The sequence below is a fragment of the Manis javanica genome, chromosome 12, assembly GCF_040802235.1.
Source record: "Manis javanica isolate MJ-LG chromosome 12, MJ_LKY, whole genome shotgun sequence".
NCBI classification, from domain to species: domain Eukaryota; kingdom Metazoa; phylum Chordata; class Mammalia; order Pholidota; family Manidae; genus Manis; species Manis javanica.
In genome coordinates, this window is record NC_133167.1 from 105,736,545 (window position 1) to 105,754,591 (window position 18,047).

Here is an 18,047-nt window from a genome sequence, read left to right on the forward strand (position 1 = left end):
ACGGTATTAAGCCAAACAGGGAAACACTGACGTCCTCATTTCTGAGTTGGCCAGTTTCCTCGGAGCGGCCGCCATCTGGCCATGGGACTTCTCTGTGCATGGTTAGAGGTGAGTAGTCCAGGGAGATTCCTAATTTTTTATGATGTAAAAATTTATTTGAACAGAGCTGGAGCAAGACATAAGAAGAATCAGAACATCTTTTTTTTTTTTTAATGTGGGAGTGTCTATGGGTTTCTTTTCACTCTCTCTGTTTAGAATGCCATACATATGTTCCTGCCATGTATCCCTAAATGTGCATGTATGTGTATTTAAATACATGTAATGTTCCTAAATGATCTCTTAGACATGATTGAAGCTCTTGCAAGTTTCCACTTAAATTCCATGCAAAGTGGATTAAGGAAGATCTGCCTCCCAAAGATTTACTTAATTAGAAGGTAAATAATAATAGCAACAGTTATTGAATATCTATTTTGTACTTTTATCTTATAAATGTCTAAATCTCTTCAGAGAAACTTATTTCCCACTGGTCAGTAAGAGCCTGTGCAAGGATAAAACCTATTTCCCATTGATTATAAAGCTTAATCTCGTTCTACTGACCCACCAGATCACCCAGTTTGAAAACAAGCCAGCTGCAGCATTCTGGCACCCCAGGAAGCCAGGACACTATGTTGTTGATCTCCCAAAAAGGAACTGGCAGATCTGCAGCAACTCAGTTATTGACAGAAGTTAGATGCTACTGTGAACAGCGAAGTTTTCTTCCCTGCATGTGACTTCCTTCCCATTTCTTTCTTTTGTACTGTGGTGAAGTGCTCACAACAAAACGAGACGCTGCGTGTTTTCATGAGACCGGACAGCTCACGGGTGAGCAGATGGGTGCTCCAAAGGCTGAAAACTGACTTTGGACGTCAGGCAAGGGCTGGGTTTTAGTAGCCGCATTATCATTTGCTAGCACTGTAGTAATGGATAACTTCCAGGCCTCATTTTTACCATCTGTTAAAGAATACTACTATACACTGAACACTGTCACAAAGAGTATGTGGGATCTGGTACGTAACATGCTTAGGGTTTCCCCTTCCCTTGCCTCCTTTCAGGGGAGGCTGGCAGGGATGCTGCACTGCCCCCCCAGACCCCTTTTATCACCGAGGCTGGTAGTACTGCGGAGAAGGCGCCTGGGGCGTCGGGAGCAAGTCCGGATGTGCTACTCAAGGAGCCCAGTGACTCCTGAGGGGTAAGGGCTGCTTTTTCAATATTAATAAAAAGAGATCAAATCCTGAAATGCACTAGCTAAATGAAACTAAAAATGAATGAACTGGTAGGATTTCAATGGCACACAGCCTTAACCCAAGAGCTGACCTGTGCACAGAGGAGCCAGTAGTGCTGTGCGGTCCCCGAGCAGCCCGGTTGCCCGCTGCGCCCTCAGCTGGGGGCCACTTGTGCGGTCTTTCTGGAGAACCCGAAGTCCAAACGGCCTGAAGGCAGCGAGAAGTACCTAAGGTAGGGGTGTGCGTCCTCCACACACCGAGGACGGCCGCGCGCTCTGCAAAGAACCGGGCGTTGAGCTGTAGAACGTTCCTTAGGGAATTCTACATGTATGCATCAAAATATGTCTATGAATGGCGTCATGGGGAGTTTTATTTTCTCATTAAAAAAAATATTTAACAGAAAGGATTTGTGGTCATTATAATCAGAAAATGATGGCATTATTCTGTCACTGCTATTACACACACGTAGAACATTCACATTTGTCCAAATAATTACCTTGCTTTTTTTTTCAACTTGCATCATTATGTGAAGCAAAGGGCACTTTAAATTCCATTTTAAAACCTAAATTTCTGTGCTGCATTTTATTACTTTTAAAAATTTACAGTGGACCTATAAAGCATACATATGCCTTAATAGTCATTATTATTTCTCCTAATATGAAATAGTACTTAAATCAGAAATGTCTTTTTTAAATGTAGTGTATAAATCTTGCCAAAATCTTTTCCTGTTGTCATATAAAGCCATCAGATTCAGTGTTTGATGAATACTAATACCAATATACTCCTTAGAATGTGGCAAAAACATGAAACTTCATTCATATAGATGCACTAATAGTACTGGCGCATTACCCAGTATGTTTTTGCTACATGGGGTCTGAGATAATTTGATGGCAAGGTAAATCGGTCTTAATGCTAAAAGTCAACTGACCAACCGAAGATATGAAAATTCATCCACCGGATGAAGAACAATCCGATGAATTTAACACCTCTTATGTTTATTTCAGATGCATAGTATTTCTTTCTGTGTAAGAACTGGAACCAGATTGAATTTAATACAGAACTCTAGCTTGATAGAAGTAAACGTTACATTTTTTTTTTCCTAAGACAATTTGAAAATTATGCCACCCCATGAACCTAAGCAGCAGCATGCATGTCCTGGATTCATCTGAATCCTCTGGAGCACATCCTTGTATTCCCGCATTATAAACAACATAAAGCAGATCCTTCGTGGACTGAGGCCACTAAAACCATCATGAGGAGAACAGTACAATACCTGCCCCAGAGGAAAGGCCCTTTCGCAACTCCAAGTCACGCAACCCAGTAGGAACAGCCGACTGGACTAGGGTAGAAAGGAACACGATTTGGTAACATTTACCCGAGCTGAACTCAGTTATATTTCCATGTCAGAAAAGGGGCCTAAAGACTGTCTGAATGTAATGTATGCTGCAGACCATAATTTAAGAATTTTGTACATTTAAGCTAACCAACATTGATTTCACCAAAATGGGCATTACAAAAAATGTATTTCTCCCTTATAAAGAGAAAAAATGTGAAACCATTTTCGTTCATTTAAGGATATTCTAGTACTTTAATTAGACCTGAAAGTAAAATGGAATAGTAAATAAGTACTTTATATGCCAAAGTGGTATTCTGTATTGAATTCTTTCATTTGATGTCTTCATGATGATAAAAATAGTTTTTAAGTATTTCTGTACATGTATTGCATAGGTTTTCTATCAGTTTTCCTCTAACTGATTAATGGAAGCTCAAGGCCAATCTACTAATACATGATGCCGAGTGTTGGCTTCATTTATGCTTAAATGTTCCTGTTTATTTTAGATCTCAGGACAGACAAATCTCAAGACCAGCATTTCCTTTCAGTGTTAACACAGCCTGGGTTGTCAGGAGAGCTGTCAATCTATTCGTAATACATGCAAGTCCTTTGGAGAAAAGCCCAGGCCAAAGGGGAGAACCCACAGTGGACGATTCTGAAGCTGATTGTGAGTTGGCTGCATGGTGGTCACAGATAAACTCCAAAGAGATCCGGTTAGCATTACTCCATCAAACAAGAACCAGAGAATAAGCCATTGATTTTATGGCATTTTTCCTTCTACCTGTTTTTTCATAAGTTGGACTTCCTTCCAGGCTAATTAACCACTAAACATTTTACAAGCGATTCAAGTGCGGAAGCAGTAAAGGATGAATTGCACTTATGAAATCATTGATGGACGGTATATTGGGCCTTTTAAGCAATGATGGCGTGCACCTGAATACCGGAAGAAAGCCTTACGTACTGCATTTGACAGGTCTTTAGTTAATCTCAGACCTAAGCACCAGATGACAGAGACTGAGGCTAAAATGAACTCACACACACTAGGTGAGCGTGTCCTACTGCAAAGCGCTTCTGAAAAAACGCTGAGTACTCCTGACTTGTAATTATCAAAACACCCCTGGTGTTATCGGATGAGGTCCCTGGTTATTTTCTTTTCTTTTGACAGTAAAGTTGGAGCTGACAAACTGAGGCAGTTCTTAAAGAAATTCAATTACTGAAATGTCTGCCAGCGCGCTTTGCTTCTTACTGAAGTTTCCAAAGTTGCAGCATCTATAACATAGTTTGCTTTGCAAGACATGCACTGCATTTTATGAATAAAATAAAAATACTGTCAAAAGAAAGATAAACATTTCAGAAACAACATCAGTGGGAAAAAAAAGGTGGCAATATTGCATTTGGAAATATTTACAACTTTAGCTTTCTAGTGCTGTTTGTGGAAGTCAGGAGATACAAGAGTGAAATGTAGCAACTGTTTATTGCTAGGAAATCTGAAGTCACCGAGACAGTTTGAATTCAAATGGTGCATCCCTAAATGTTAAGATGCTTTTATTTCTGAATAACAACACCTGCATGTGTTGAATATACAGTGAGTGACCATCAGGGTGAGTTCAAGTAGCATCTGAGTCATGTCGTGCTCTACCTCATCCACTATTTAACCCAGGCTGGGAAATGTCACGTGACTGTGTATCATTATGCCGTATATAATCTGTTAGTGGCACAGTCAATAGAAAACAGGCTGATTTAGATTATAAGTGTTAAAAATGATGAAAAAGAAAATTGTGCTTAGGTAAGAAATTTCAAGAACTGCCTTGCTTCTGTGGCTAATTACAGCTCAAGATGAGGATGTCGGGAAGTATCGGGGAGGCTGAATGACACCGTATCTGCATCCCACCACCGATCCACCTGGGCCTGCGCAGCAGGGAATTTCCGCAAGGATTGCAGTTCTTTTTGCAGCCAGGATTCAAACATAAGGGGACATTTGCACCAACTGCCAAATCACTCATTTACCCTTTCCATCTCTTCCCCCAGAGTTTCTACATTTCTAGAGGAAAACAAAGTAGGTACACTGGACAGGATGTTACTGAGTTAGAGGTTTTCTTCCTACCGTCTCAAAGATGAGCCTTTCTGAAACGAGATGCCACCAGAAAGTTGGCCTGTGTGACGCTTAATGATCAGGTGGTCCCTGCCTCTTCATGGACTGTATGAGGAATTCAAAGTTAAATACATTCCAAACGTCATGCATTTGCTGGAAAAAAAATTCCATTTGGGGTCTGTGCTAACTCCTACATCCTCAAATACCACATGTAGTTTTCATTGCATATAAATACCTACTGTCCTTTGAGCAAATGTTAAAAATAAAATTTGATTGTATTTCTTGATTTTTATGTTTTCTGAAGAATGTTATGCAATGTACTCATGCAATGACCCCTGACTCTTTCAGAAAGAAAAAATCAGAACGTCTACATCCTCGCACAATCTAGATATTAACCTTTATGCAACTGGGCATTTATGTTCTGCTTTTTCTTCTGTCACATGTCTGACCATCTAATAGATTCCATTTCCTTTTACTTCTTCACCCTCTTGGCTGCTTGGTGGCACCCTCTGCCCTGCAGCATAAGCTTTTAACCCTCCTGTGAGCAGCTCCCACAGCATACGTGTGCATATGTGCACACCTGTACCCACACAGGTGGTGACCTACCACCTCAACGGCACAAACTGAAACCTCTCAGATTCACATTCTGGTGAGATCCTGCTCTGCTTTTCTTCTCCTACTTAGGGAAAAACTCAAGAGTCTCTGAACTCACTGGCTCTACTTCCTCTCCTCCAATTCTTCCATAAGCCAACCCAAACCAGATCCATCCTCACCACTCCTTAGAATCATTTTACATACAGAAAGACTTATTGCCCAAACCGATGGTCATAACTTCTCACCCTCAGTGGACACAAGGATCACTTCTGAGCTCCTGAAACACCTTCTCAGGCATATTCGAGTACTTTCTCTTTTTCCCGTGGCTCCCCTTTAGTCCTACTCAAAGCTTCCTGTCTGCCTCTTTTTTTAGGTCCTCTTACTAATCCCAACTTCCTTTAAAGTCTGTTTTCCCTCAGTTTACACTTAGGCCAAAGGTATGTCCATCCCGCTATTTGATTTTAATGTGATATGTAGGTGATGGATAATTTTCCCCAGTCCATTCCAGCTGCTATAACAAACACTGCAGACCGTTTAGCTTATAAACAACAGAGATGAGTTTGGGTGCTTGGGAGTCTGAAATGAGGGGCCAGCATGGTTGGGAGGGGACACTCTTCACAGTGCCAAGCCGGCCCCTTCCTGTTGTGTCTGCACATGGGGGCAGAGGCAGGAATTCTGTGGGGCCTCTATAATCCACTCCTGAGAGCCCTGTCTTCCCTGAGGCCCCACCTCTCAATAAACACAGGAGTATTTTGGGGGGGGGGCACAAACATGCACACCATAGCACTCTCTAAATAGTTTTCTAGTTGTAACTTGGCCTGATTTCAGATTCGTGTATCTAGTTGTCTACTCAATACTTCCACTTGTAAGTTATAGTAACTCTTTTGGAGCTTTCCTTCTATCCAAGGCACTCTACCAGGTATTTTCTGTGTTTTTATACACACAGGCTCCCAAAAATGCTAGTGGGTAGGTATTATGGTTTTTCTCTCTTTACATATGAGGAAACTGAAAGAGTAAGGAACTTCCACAAAGCACATGGCAAATGGCAGAGCCTGAATTTTCACCTAGGTATTCTGACTATTCAGCATGATGATTTACTAATATTTATCTAAAATGGAACCCTCAAAATTACCTCTCTAAATATTCTCCTACTCCAGTTTCCCCCATCTATGTAAACGTTACCAATATTCCTTCAATAGCTTTTGTACAAATACTACAAATAGTTTCCACACTGACGTCCATTAAGCCAGCAGATCCTGTCATCCGTGCACCTTAAAATACATCCAGCGTCAGCCACTCCTACTTTCTCCCATCAGCTCCAGTCCAAGCCACCATCATCCCGGCCTGGATGGTTCTCTGAGTCAGCACTCGCCCTCATCAAGTCCGTTCTAAGCAAATGTAGAGTGAAGCCAAATTCAGTCTATGAAGGTTGAACACTGTGTCTCCACTGCTGATGCCCCCAAGACTCCCTATTCCAATAAAGAGCAAAGTCCTTACCAGAGCTTATGGTGCCTGAAGGACCTGACCCCCAACACCTGTGTATCTCACCCCATTCCATTCCCTTCTCTGCCTCTGGTCTTGTCTCTCTGATACCCCAAGAGGCTATGACTTCTGGACCTTGAACTTACCTGCCTGAAAATCTGTTAGCATCCTCATTAACTCACGTCCTTGCCTCACCTATTAGAGGCTCAGCTGCACCCTTCCAGAGAGTACTTCCTGAAGGACTATGGCCTATCACTCTCTCTCTGCCTTACAGCACCCATAAACATGTATACTCCCACATGTACATTATGTTGGTTTGTTTCTATGTTAATTGCTGGTCACCAAATCCCCAATTAGCAGCTCATATAAAAGAGATTTTACATGGTTTTGTGCACTGTTGTATACCCAGCATGTAAAGCGATGCCTGCCACACGGGAGATGCCTGACTAATACACGATAAATGAATAGTACAAGAACCACAATACATCCCTGCCATTGAAGATCCACTAGTTTAAAATTTGAGGTAATTAAAAAGCTTACCATTTGCTTTGGATTTTACATAGATCTGTTTTTTCTAGCCCAGAAAATGAGGTACATGTTATTCAACACATGTTTCAGTTTCCCATTTGCTAGAAACCAGTTTTGAGCCTTTTAGTTGCAAAATATAAGGAAAAATAATCTATAAAATAATGAGACAAACATAAAACTATATAAATCTATAGACAGACTGAAGTAAAATGTACTTCAGTTTTAACCTGTCTCTGTACAAATCAAATGATAAGACTAAAGGCAAGGAGTGAATGTAAGTCCTTAATACGTAAACAAAGGAATATTTTTTCCTGTAACATTGTATAACTTGAAGTTTGAAACCTGAACATAAATGAGCAGAAGGACATTGGGAATACTTTCTAATACAGGGATCTTACTCTGCCAGTGGTCATCCAGTATCTGCTAGGAATTCTGTGCTAGCAGTAGAGCCATCACTACCTTAAAGATGAAACCAATTCCACTATTGGAAAGTTAGAATCACTAACAAGCCTTTTCTGGGTAACTAAATCTGCCTCCTGGTCATTTTATACCCTTAGTCTTTAAAAATGTTTTAGGTATATGAGTAATTTAAACATTTAATGTTTTACTCTTTCAAGTAGAACTAAATCCTTCCAATTTTTCTGTCATTATATATAGGTTAACATACCTTTTGCTGTCTAAGTTACCATCTTTTGAATCTATGAGAATGTGTTCACATATTAGGTTTCCCAATATTCATTGCAATACATTTTAACGATAAGCATCTAAATTCACTGATCTAAACTGGCATGGAGAGGACCCCACAACTATAAAAATAGCAAACAGCTGTACCAACACTGAAAATGAACATAGCATGCCATACACCCTTCAGAAGCTTGAATAAATTTCCTCTGAATTTAAAATAAGTGATACTATACAAAAAGACGTTTTCCCTCCCTTACTTGGTAATTCTACTTACTGCAAAAGACTACACAATGTCAGGGAAACAGGTCCTTTCAGATCCCCTTATTCTGCAGGAGTAGAGCTGATACAAAGGCAAGATACACAAAAGCTGGGGAGATCATTATTCATGACTGTTAATCTGAATGAGCAGCACTGGAGCAGATGCACTAGAAGACCTCACATGCACACGACTACAGATGTTTGGCAGGCACGGCAACAATGTAGGACAGAACCTGTCTAAGGATCAACTGGGACTCATCACCTTATCAGCATGGAAAAAAAACCATGGTGAGCAAACACTCCCTTCTATGATTAAACATAATCCCTGGGTTCCACGGTCTTCTATCAGGCTATTAACTCATTGAACTTGTCATAAACTCTTATCAGCTATCCTTCTGGCTGAAGATCTCAAATTACTTAGTAATATAGATAAGCATCAGAAAGTGAGGCGATTCAAACAACTCATCCCTCTGTACTATTGGGGGAATGCTTGAAAAATAATCAGACACTAAAGAGTCAATCTAAGAAACTTCTTAATATTTTGGGAACAATTGCTCAAAAGCTACCTATAATTATAATTTTGTTTTTATAGAAAAAATGTATCAAAAGGTCAAAAGACCCATGATTCTCTATTTAAAACATCTTAAAAGAATAAGTGATAAAATATTCCCAATTATTTAACCCATTTGAAATAACTAATTCCCAAATCCTTCAATGAGAGCCCTCAAAAAGCAAATTACAGACTAATCTTACCTGTGCATATGATGAAGAAGCTTAAATTGAATATTAGGAAAATCAACCTGTCCAGGCATTTAAAAAAATAGATCATGAACAAGATAAGATTTTCCTAGAGGTATAAAGATCATGCACAGTAAGAAATCTATTGATTTATGCCATTAATAGGGCAAAGAATAAACTTAGTCATATGCCTCTAGGTACTGAGGAGGGCATTAAAAAATTCAATGTCCATTAGTATTAAAAAAAAAAAACAACCTTTAACAATGATAGGAAGGAAAGATAATCCCTTAGCTTGATAAGAATATTTACATGACACATAAAACCAAAATTCCAGTTAAGAATGTAACACTGATAGGACTTCAGGGAAGAGGGCAGCGTAGAGAGCGAGAAGCCACCTCCTCCCACCTTCACATACACACAGGGTGTTTCATCCTGAGGAAGAACTGGGGCCAAGCGGGCACTTTCTGCACAAGGAGGGAAAGAAAGATCACATAAGAAGTATGAGAGATGGACACACGGTAACGGAGGGGCCCCACGCCCAGCACAGTGACCCACAGAGAGGAGGGGCATTGCTGAGGGACTGGGACACAGGCTCCATGCCCTGGCACAGAAAAAGGCCATGCTTTGAAGTGACTATAAAGGAAAACAGCCAACTCATACCACTAACGCACCTGCTGACGGGCAGAGGAGCAGCTGGAACTCCCCCTGGATGAGGTCTGGCGAGCGCCATGCTTTGCACTCCTTGCCCATACTCATAGGGATGCAGGGAGCAGGGCTGGGCACACAGTAATTTCAAATACGGTCCAGGTGGCTTCCCAGCCCCAACCCACAACCTGATGTCTCAGCTGGAGAGCACATCTGGGCTGCAGCTGCCCCAAGGGCACAGAGCCGGTCCCTGTGGACCCCCCCTGCACTGTGGGTGCCCACCCAGTAGCTGCGGAAGTAGGGATTTCCCTGGAGCCAGTCGTTGCTACACAGCCATGTTACTGCGGTACCGTGGACTTGGAGCCAGTAGCCACAGGGGCGGTGCCTCCCTGGGGGCCTTGGCTGGGCCTGGGGCTGCATCGCAGGTATGGAGCCAGTCACTGCTCACCCATGCAGAGCATGGCTGAGCTGCCAACTGCACTCCGGGGGTGGAACCAGTAGCTCCAGAGGCACAGCTTTCCGGAAGACTGTACCTGGGCCTGATGCCTCCCTGCCAGCATAGGCCTCGTTGGTATCCATGCAGGAACCCCTCCAATTGGGCCTCTAACTACACTCTTCTCCAACCGTGCCCCAAGAGCCCTGACCCAGGACATCCTCAGCTCACACGCACTAGGTCTCCAGCCAGCCAGCCAGAGCTACCAGGTACTTGCAGCCACTGGGGAACCTTCCTGAACAAGGCCAACCCGTCAAGGCCAGGAGAGTAGCCCTTTCTACTGATTAATAGAATCAAGCACAGAAAGTCCAACAAGATGAGGAGACAGAGAAATATGGCTGAAACAATAGAACCCAACTAAACTTCCGAAAGAGAACTGAATGAAACGGGGTTAAGCAATCTGGATAGAGAATTCAAATTCATGATTATAAAGAGGCTCACCAGACTTGAAAGAAGAGTGGAGGAATTCAGTGAGAAACTCTACAAAGAGATAGAAAAAATAAAATGGAACCAATAAGAGGTGAAAAATACAATAAATGAAATGAAAAAGGACATTATATAATGATTAGAGGCTCAATCCAGCAGGAATATACAACAATTGAAATATCTATTATATCCAACAGAGAAGCACCTAAACATAGAAAGCAACTATTAACAGACATAGAGGAAAATATTGAAGTAATACAATAATAGTAGGGGACTTTAACACCCACTCACATCAACAAATAGATCATCCTGACAAAAATCAGGGAAAAAATAGTGGACTTGAATGACATGAGACCAAATTGAATTACAGGTGTATAAAGAACATCCCATCCAAAAATAGCAGAATACACATTCTTTTCAAGTGCATATGAAACATTCTCCAGACAGGATCACATGTTAGGCCACAAAGCAAGTCGCAACAAATGTAAGAAGAAAGAAGTCATACCAAGCATTTTTTTTATCATAACAGTATGAAAATAGAAATCAAGTACAAGAAAAAAATGCAAATAGCGCAAACACATGGAGGCTGAACAGCATGCTACTAAACAGCAAATGGGTCATCAAATAAATCAAGGAAGAAATACATAGTTGGAGAAGAACAAAGGCAGTAATACAACAGTTCAAAACCTTTGGACTGTAGGAAAAGCAGTCCTAAGAGCGAAGTTTACAGTGAGTGATACATGCCTACGTCAAGAAGCAAGAAACGACTCAATAAACAAGCAAACCACCACCTAAAGGAACTAGAAAATGAACAAAGCAAGCCCAAACTTAGAAGAAAAAAGGAAGTAACAGAGTGCAAATAAAACCAGATTAGAAACAGAAGTTACAACCGACGCCACAGAAATACAATTACAAGAAAATATGAAAAATTATATACTAAGCAATTGGACAACTTAGAAAAAATGTATAAATCCCCAGAAACATATACTCTTCCAGACTGAACCAGGAATAGAGAATTTGAACAGACCAATTATTAGTTATGAAGATGAATCATTACTAAAAAAAACTCCCAATAAGCAAAATCCCAGGATGAGACAGGATCACATGTAAATTTTATCAAACATTTAAAGAATTTGAACTGTTCCAAAAAAACAAGAAAAAGGAAAGCTTCCACATTCATTTCGTAAGGCCAGCATCAACCTGCTACCAAAACCAGACAAACACACTAAAAAAAAAGAAGATTATGGACTAACATTCCTGATGTATTGGGAAAACTGGACAGCTATATGAAAAAGAATAAAACTGGATCACTGTCTTACAAAAATAAACTCTAAATGGATTAAAGACCTAAACGTAAGACCTGAAGCCATAAAATCCCTAGAACAAAACACAGGCAATAAGCTCTTGAACATCAACATCAGAATTATTTTTTTTCTAGATATGTCTCCCTAAGCAAGGAAACAAAAGTAAAAATAAACAGAAAGACATTTTTCCAAAGAAGACATATCAAGGGCCAAAAGACCCACAAAGATGCTCAGGACTACTGCTCATCAGGGAAATGCAAATCAAACCACAGAAACGCCAATTCACACCAGTCAGACTGACCACTACCCGCAAGACAGGAAATAACCTGTGGGCGAGGATGTGGAGAAAAGAAACCCTCATATGGGGCTGGTGGGATTGCAAGTTGGTGCAGCCACTCTAGGAAGCAGTGTGGGGGTTTCTCCGAAAAGTAAAAATAGAAATACCATGTGACCCAGGAATTCCACTTCCGGGAATTTACTCAAGGGAAACAAAATCACTAATTTCAATATGTATATGCACCCCTATGTTCACTGCACATTACTTACAATAGCCAAAATATGGAAGCAACCCAAGTGTCCATCTATAGATGACTGGATGAAGGAGATGTGGTACATACATACAATAGCAAATTATTCAGCCATAAAAAATAAATTATGCCATTTGTGACAACTTGGACGGACCTATAGGGAATTATGCTAAGTGAAATGTCAGAGAATGATGTGTACTGTATGGTTTTACTTATATGTGAAATCTGACAAATAAAAGAAAGAAAAAAAATAGAGGTAGACCATAAACATTGAGAATGGATGGTTGGTTACCATGGAATGGAGGGACAGATGAAGGTGAAGGGGATAAAGAGACATAAACTTCAAATTATAAAATAATACAGTTACAGGGATAGAAGTGTGGTAGGGGTATATAGCTCATAATATTGTCATATCTTCGTATGGTGACGTATAGTAACTGCACTTACCATAGTGAGTTTTAATAATGTATATAACTGATGAATCACTAAGCTATTAATCTGGAACCAATATGATATTGTATACAAATTATATTTCAATTTAAAGTATCTAACACCACATTCTCCTTAAAATTAGGGGAAAATATATGGTTATAATTCACTATTTCAGTTTACATTGTTTCAGTTTGCATAATTTTTACCAGAAGCAATGATGAAATAAAGAATTTTTGGAAGAAATAAAATATTCTTTATTTTCAGATGACAAATCACCTACCTGTTAAAATTATTAAGACTACTTAGATTTCTGGATAAAAATCAATAGCAGTCAGTAATTTACAGTTAGAAAGTATAATTTAAAAAAGTCCATTAACATTAGCAAAGATCAATGTAGTATGAAAAATAAACTGAAATTCTCAGGAACAGTATTTAAAAAAATACTAGACCTTTACTAAGGTTCATTAAAATTTTCTGATGAATAAATCGTTATATGAATAGCAATTTTCAAGTTAAATCATTAGTTTGATGTATTCTCAAGGAAATACCTATGATCTCTGGATAGAATTCTATTAAAAATATAGATAGGTAGCCAATATAGAGTTAAAATTAGCTAAGACTAATTAAAGAATATAATTGAAAGAGCAGATCTCTCCCGAATTGTTAACCACATAGAATAGATAATTGAAAGATAATTAAATGTCAACAAATTTCCAGAGTTATTAAATGTGATAAATACAGCATCAATTTGAAAAGAACTATCAAATGAGTAGTATTGAATAACACAACTGTGGACAAAAACAACCGCTTATGATAAAGAGTCAACACACATTTCAGAAGTGTCAACGAAGAAAAAAATATTTAGAAGAAAAATATTTGGGAATATTAATATTATTTACAATGGTAAACGATGTTCATTTAGGTATTATGAAAACAAAGGAAAACATAAAAACTAAAAATTAATAGGGTTTTCTAACAAATACTAAATCTCCATAAGAAAACAATTATGACAAAATTAAAGAAAAAATTAAGAAAAATATTTTCAGGCTATTTGACCATGAAATATTCTGTAACAGGTGTGTTGAAAATTGGTTTAATCAATAAATTGTTACTTACAAAAGTGACCAAGGGACATAAGGCATTCCCCAAAATGAAAAATGCAGTGTACAATTAACATATAAAATACGTAAATTCAGTAGTGAAGGAATGCAAAAACGGTCCAAGTTGGCTAAAATTTTAGGAAAATGATTAGAATTAAAAAGCAACAAAGTAGCCAGTCAAGAAGACAATAACTGGAAATTGATGCCTGCATGTATGGTGGTGTGGCTGTATATGTATAATGCGTCTATAACATAGAATGCTTAAATTTGCAACAACCTTAGTAATATGCAATTAGGTTTTTGTGGGTTAAGAAAATAATTTAAGATTGATATAAAGATACATTTTTGTAGTATTATTTAGAGTAGTCAAATTCTAAGTCCTACCACTTGATTTGTTGGTTAAAATGGAGCAAATATATATTACAGAACACATTGATTCAGGACATTTTTGAGGAGATAATATTTCTGGGTAAAGATGATAGAGAACATTATTATTACTGAATCTCCTTTCCTCAATACCTTACAAAATGGCAAAACAGTAACATGTGCTCACACACATCACATAGCACAGATCAAGCAATAAAAGCAGCACAACTTCATTTGATAAACATTGAAAAGTGGATGACCAAAAAATGAAATATCCTAACTTCTCACTACTCTTCACAGGCAGTCTGGGAGAATAAAGATAAATGAAAATATTATAATTATAAATACATAATGAACATAAATGGCCTCTAATGCTTCACGGTTGATGTGAAAATCTCCATAACATATGTGTTCTTGCCTAACTGTAGCAAGAGTTATTTGAGATCATGGATAATCTACAAGAGTAGATCCGTGAGATCCTTATACATTGCACATACATGTTCCACAAAGCCACGGAGCAGGCACTGGGCCTTGCACTGCATTAGCCATGTTGCTCAGTGAAGTTCAGAGAATCAAGAGAAACATGACTTCTTCCTAAGACACCTTTACCTACACAATCCCTGGGTGAGCACCTTGCTGGAAGCTATGCAATGCATAAAAGCCTGCTGTGGAGGTCTTGATGTTTTCATTGCCAATATAAATAAGGCGAGGTGCAGACAGGGGGGAATGGGTTAAGTATCTGCGACAAAATATAGCTTTGATTACACAGAATCTACACATTGAAGTCTGCTGATAATTAACTTTTTAAAAGAGTGACAGCAACACTTGCCCGCTGTCACAATGCTAATGCAATACAATAACCAGCAGACTAGATTAAGTCAGCAAACTTATGAGAAAGGTAAATATTAGAAAAAACTCAAAATTATTTAATGTTCCTCATTATACATAAGAAAGAACAAGTATGGCAGAAAACACGGGATTTCATACCATCCTGCATTTTCTTCTCCAGGGACGTCTCTGGGCATGCACGGCAGTGACTGGGGCATAAAGGACAACGAGGTGCACACGTGTGGGAAGGGAAGGTCTGTGGTGGCAGGAAAGGCCTCGAGCCCTGCCTGCTTGGGTGGGTTTCCCCTAGGTAATAGAGTATCAAATTCCTAGGGATGGCAGACTGTCACCTTGAAGACTTAAGTAAAGACTCATTATAGTTGGAGGAACACAAAAATATAAAAAACACAAGTAAAACCCTCTATCAGAGTCAAGAAACCTTTCTGGGCCCAGACACTCTGAGGCCCGTGAATCTAGAAGCCAATACAATGTTCCTGCCCACGGCCCAGAGTTCCTACTACATAGGACTTGAGGGCTGGGCGGACCCTCACCTCAGGTTTGGTCACTACAGGGCCTTTACACAAGGCAAGAATCACTGTCAGGAGGGAACGTCCTTGATGTCATGTTCCCTTCCCAGAACTCCCACGTGGACCTGTCTTTAGAGTGGGAGACAGGAACTTCGCAGCATGTGACCTTTAGCCTTCTAGCTTTAGAATGTAGTAAGACATGTCAAGGGGGTTAAAATGAACTGGGCAACATACAGTGGCTCCCTTACCAACTCTGAGAAGAATCCAAGTGTTCTTAGTCACCCTTGGAAGAGAAAATGTGACATGGAAGGGGAAAACTAAGGGTGGCCTAACATTTCTCCAGAGAAACATTAAACAACAAGAAATATTTTAAAACACATACAACATCCTGAGAGAAAAATGAAGCCCATGGAGATTACATTCAAAAGAAAAAGGTGATCAAGCACAGGAGAAAAGCTGACAACTTGAAATGGGTGCATTTCAAGAAACACAGTACAGTGAGCCAGTAAAGATGTGCCTCAGAAGAGCTCAGGACCAGCAAACGACATTAAAGGACTGGTGATAAACAGCGACTGCAACTAAGTACAAAACTAAAACTCACATTTGTGCGCTTTGCGGATTAGCACAGGGAATTGTTTTCCCTCTAATGATTACTATTTGAGATTTCTGGGGTTTTCTGGTGTCCTTTCTTCTTTGTATTATTGTTTATTTACAATAATCATGTTTCTTTTGAATAAATATAATGAAGTGATTATTCTAAGATTAAAAAAGAAATAGAGTTATTTCTCAAGAATTAGTCATGGGAAAATCATGTTGGTATTGACTCATTATGGACTCCCTATTAAAATAAAAAATCTCATGTCATTTAAAAATTTGGTCCAACTAATAATTTGTCTGAACAGATACTTATCAATTAAATTAAATTTTATATTTTTCTTAATATTTTTTGAAAATCTTCTCAATTTGAGACTATAGGCTTTTTCTCACCATTCTTAAAGGCTCATATTACTCTTTCGGATTTATGCTTGCTTAGTATGCCACTGGGGAAAAAATTTCCTATTTGCCGACGAAAAGATTGATTGTTCCATAGTGATAATAACAAGTAACCATCAGAAACTGTGAAAACCCGTTCAGTTGATCAGCAACAACCCAGATCACTGAAAACCTCTTTCCAGGCCAAACAATCGGTGTTGGGATTTTGCTTCTTAAGTCAGAGAGGAACAGACTGATACCTCTGAGCGTCATGAATCAACTCTAATCTGAGTAACCACACTTCTGCAGATAATGTCAACACACTTTCCTTTCTGAAAGACCAGCAGCCCCTGCCTGCAAGAGCCTCAATACTCATTTCTTAGACTGTCAGCCCACCCTGTTTGAGAAGACCTTGCCTGACTTTACTAAACCAAGAAATACATTCACAATCACCTTTTCACTTCAGATACTGAATGGTCGGTCCTCTCAAGAGCATCTCTGGACGTTTGTTTTAAGGACACCGGGTTGACAGGAATCGGGAGGTTCCCAGGTCAACAGCCTTACCCCATGGGAGTCCTTATGCCCAAACACCATTTTTGGTGAGATAAACTCAACAATGATCTGAGCTCTGAATAGTTCCATTGAGCAGTGCTGCTAAATTTATTCTAAATCTTAGAATTTGTAACCAAAAATGTTTTTGCATAAGGTCATTAAAACTAAACTTTTATATCCAATTTTCAAGCCTGGATCTACATGTAAAGTAATTTTTATTTGAAGGTGCATCATTTTATCAATTAACTTAGGTTTTCACACAAACTCAGCAGACCTCAGATTTACCGCTGGACCATTCGAGGGTGTCTGGTGGTATTACCATGTCTACTCTGATGCTGCTCGTGGGGCTTTAGTGTGTGTGTGTCGCTATGTACACAGTTTTGTACATAGAGGGCTTCTGTTTTGTCCTTTGCTTATTTCTGCTGAATACATATGAAGGAGGATCCCATAGACAGTGGATGCAGACAGTGACCCTGTAAATATCCAACAGGACCCCTGAGTGTTAATGGTTGGAAAGCATTAGGTCAGTAACAAGTCATGAAAACGCATTAGCCAAATTATTCTAGGCCCCTTGCAGAACCCTCAAGGAAGGCAACCTCTGTCCATCTGTCTGTGAAAGACGTGCATCTGTCAGCTTGTTGATCACATGACCCCTTCCTAACACCTGCTTGACGGAGGACCCAGAGACAACACTCGTAAGCACACACATTGCCCAAATGGAGTGGTTCTGCTTTGTATCTATCATGGGCTTGCCTCTGAAAATCAAAATGCCCTTCTTAAAATCTCACTTCTACTTGAAGTCTTATTACAGTCCTAAGTCTTGCACTTTCTCTGATAAATAGCCAGAAACCAATTCAACATAGACTATCAATGGTCCTTATGGGGGAACTTCTGACATGCAAAA

The 18,047-nt window shown here is 39.4% G+C and overlaps 1 protein-coding gene and 2 long non-coding RNA genes across 8 annotated transcripts in view; 2 read left to right on the forward strand and 1 right to left on the reverse strand.

Moving 5' to 3' along the window:
* LOC108390737 (uncharacterized) overlaps positions 1–18,047 on the forward strand; it is a 118,545-nt gene that overhangs the window by 88,459 nt on the left and 12,039 nt on the right. The window lies entirely within an intron of this gene.
* Positions 1–18,047, reverse strand: part of NEIL3 (nei like DNA glycosylase 3) — a 750,694-nt gene that overhangs the window by 34,524 nt on the left and 698,123 nt on the right. The gene's annotated exons all lie outside the window — the stretch shown is intronic.
* LOC140844825 (uncharacterized) lies at positions 227–4,973 on the forward strand. The gene is made up of 3 exons (XR_012123321.1): positions 227–1,228; positions 3,102–3,639; positions 4,426–4,973. It is a non-coding gene; the product is annotated as an uncharacterized lncRNA (long non-coding RNA).